The sequence below is a fragment of the Myodes glareolus genome, chromosome 4 (assembly GCF_982192425.1).
Source record: "Myodes glareolus chromosome 4, mMyoGla1.1, whole genome shotgun sequence".
Lineage (NCBI taxonomy): Eukaryota > Metazoa > Chordata > Mammalia > Rodentia > Cricetidae > Myodes > Myodes glareolus.
This window is the reverse complement of record NC_142029.1, coordinates 76,846,882-76,849,694: the sequence shown is the minus strand read 5'-3', so window position 1 is coordinate 76,849,694 and position 2,813 is coordinate 76,846,882. Positions and strand designations below refer to the sequence as shown.

Below are 2,813 nucleotides of genomic sequence, written 5' to 3'. Positions count from 1 at the left end.
GTAGCTCTGTAATAGAGTTTGAAGTCAGGGATGGTAATGCCTCCTGAAGTTCCTTTATTGTATAAGATTGTTTTGGCTATCCTGGGTTTTTTGTTTTTCCAAATAAACTTGATTATTGTTTTCTCAAGGTCTGTGAAGAAGTTTGATGGGATTTTGATGGGGATTGCATTGAATCTATAGATTGCTTTTGGTAGAATTGCCATTTTTACTATGTTGATCCTCCCAATCCAAGAACAAGGGAGATGTTTCCATTTTCTGGTATCCTCCTCAATTTCTTTCTTCAAAGACTTAAAGTTCTTGTCAAATAGGTCTTTCACTTCCTTGGTTAGAGTAACCCTGCGGGGGGCCATCCTGTCCAGCAGGAATGAACGCCACCAAAAACGAGAATTCCTTCTCTGGTCACATCTTTATTTGGAGCATTCCCTTGAGGAAAATTGGGGGAAGGGAAGATAGAGCAGGGACGAGAGAAAGCTTAGAGAGAGAGCGTTGGGCCCCAAGGCAGCTGCTTTTAAACGGTGGAGCGGCTTGAACGCTGTCTTGATTGGTTAATGCCATTCTGCTGGTCTGAGCATGTGCAAGCAAGGGTGCAGGCAAGGGTGCTCAGCCCTACGTGGCTACCTCCAAACTGCAGGACCACCTGTGCCTCCAGGTGGCTCCCAACATCTCCCTCTTCTCTTGTTAATAAGAGCAATAAGGCAAAACTATTCTTCAATCTGGTCCCCACCTCATGATGTGTGGACCGATTAAAGAAAAGAAAAACAAGACACACCCTTCCCGTGCAATGGGACAACTACTTCCCTGGGAGTGCTAGGGCTGTGTCTGCACACCCTCCGCCTATGCATACCTTCCTCCATGCTTTGTGGGACTATCTGGTCCCTAGAGGGTACACAGGCTATGCATGGCTAATTGCCTATGAGCTCTTTAGAAGCTGAGAGTCAAACCTGGGGTGAGGATACACATTCCAAGCCTGTGTTATAAAGACCTTGTCCCACCTCACTTGGGCTAGCAGGTAGCACACCAATCAAAGACATACAGCACTTCCACCTAGACGCAGCATGCCAAGAATATCTCTGCTCCCACCCATTCCTAAGGAAGGAAAAGGCAAAATAGAGTAAGAGATAAGAGGTTGCACAGGGTGTTGCTCAAGTCGATGGTGTGAAACAGCTGCTCTTGACACCGCCCAGAGGGTCATCACTGCTGCCTCCGCATGAATCTTCCACAGCAGGACACTCAGCATCCACTGGGTCATCTTCTTCTTCACTTCTCTTGTCAGTCTCGCTGGCACCCAGATGTATGTCAGCATTCCTAGAAAAACATAAACAAAACTCTCCTCCCAAATTAACATTTAAGAGTATTAAAAACTCTCAGTGTAAAATTTCAGCACAATCAGTACTGGAAGTAGGCTGGTTTTGAACTTAGAGACCTGCAGGTCTCTGCTTCAAAAAGCAAATCTTGTTTGCCTGTACCAGCAAAATTTTGAATTAAAAATTAAATGTAAAGAATGCAAGAGAAATCCTTTCTCTGGGGGAAGCTGTCACTGGTAGTGTAGTCCCCCTCTTATGTCTAAAAACCAAAGCAGTTGTCACTGGGAATTGAACTCAGGACCTTTGGAAGAGCAGTCAGTGCTCTTAACCTCTGAGCCATCTCTCCAGCTCCCCTATTTAGATGGAAAAACCTCTAGGTAGCATTGTTTTATTCCACCCGTTGCCAGAGGCAATAGGTAATGGTAACCAGGTGGACGCGCCTTTATTATGATAATTAGGACCAGTTCTTTGAGGGAGAGTGGGCGTAGACCATCATCGATCTGACTACTTCCTGCTGACAAAGGGGCGATGTTTGGGGGATAAATGTTTTTATCTGACTGAATTTTTGGCGACAAATGTTTTTATCTGACTAAATTTTTGGCGGCTGTGGCTGAGCGGCAGCGGCAGCAGCAGACAGCGGCGGTTGCCCCGCCTCTGAGGCCCATTGTGGCGCGCTCCGCATGGCCCAAAGGCATGGCTCCGCCCCGGGCCGTGCGCGGGCTCGCCGTTTATTCCGTAACTGCAAACTGTACCTCAGCCTCACCTCAGGCATTGAATTTGCACCGCCAAGCTCCGGCAAGGGGGGCATTCGCCCACCCGTAGGGGGGGCTTCTCCTGCCCGGTCTGCCCGCGCGGAGCCCCGTTCTCTGGGAACTCATCTCCGCCCGCCCATGTTGCTATGGAAACACAGTTCAGAGTTTGGCCCCTCTCCGTCTTTAGGTCTTTAGCGGCGCTGCCACGCAGCTTCCGCCTCTGCCTCCCGAGTGCTGGGATTAAAGGCGTGCGCCACCGCGCCAGCTACTTCCTCAAACAAAAATTAAGTTTTCTGTACGTGAGAGCCAGAGACTGAGCTCTCTAATCAAAATTAAGCGAAAATCACCTCCAAAAGCTCTGTGGCTCTTTAAGAATAGGGAAGGCAGTCTTAGAACACGATCAAGCCCGCCTCCCTACGAGACTGTTGCCCCGAGTCTCTTATCAGCGAGTACGGAGGTGGACGGAAAGGGAGCGGAAGCCGCGGTCTCCCATACCCCATCGTCCTCATAGTCCCGCCTTAGTTACCTCGCCTTTTTTGCTGCTGTTCACATTCCTCCTGCACTGAACTTAAGGGATTTTTCTTCCCCGTTGCTTTCTGTACCTTCTTTCAGATACCTTAACTTTGATTTTTTTTGTATTTTCTTTTCTTTTTAGGCCTATCCTTTGAAATTCTTTTCCCTCCCCTTTCTGGAGGAATTCAACTGACGTCACTCACCGCTCCACGTTCTCAGAGTTCTGAAATTCATGGCTCTCTGT

At 48.3% G+C, this 2,813-nt stretch overlaps 1 long non-coding RNA gene across 1 annotated transcript; it reads right to left on the bottom strand.

Moving 5' to 3' along the window:
* Nucleotides 1-387: 387 nt before the first annotated feature.
* LOC148122336 (uncharacterized) lies at nt 388-2,041 on the bottom strand. Its single transcript, XR_015737720.1, has 2 exons — nt 993-2,041; nt 388-724 (listed from the first exon to the last, which is right to left on the bottom strand). It is a non-coding gene; the product is annotated as an uncharacterized LOC148122336 (long non-coding RNA).
* Between the last annotated feature and the right edge of the window lie 772 nt (nt 2,042-2,813).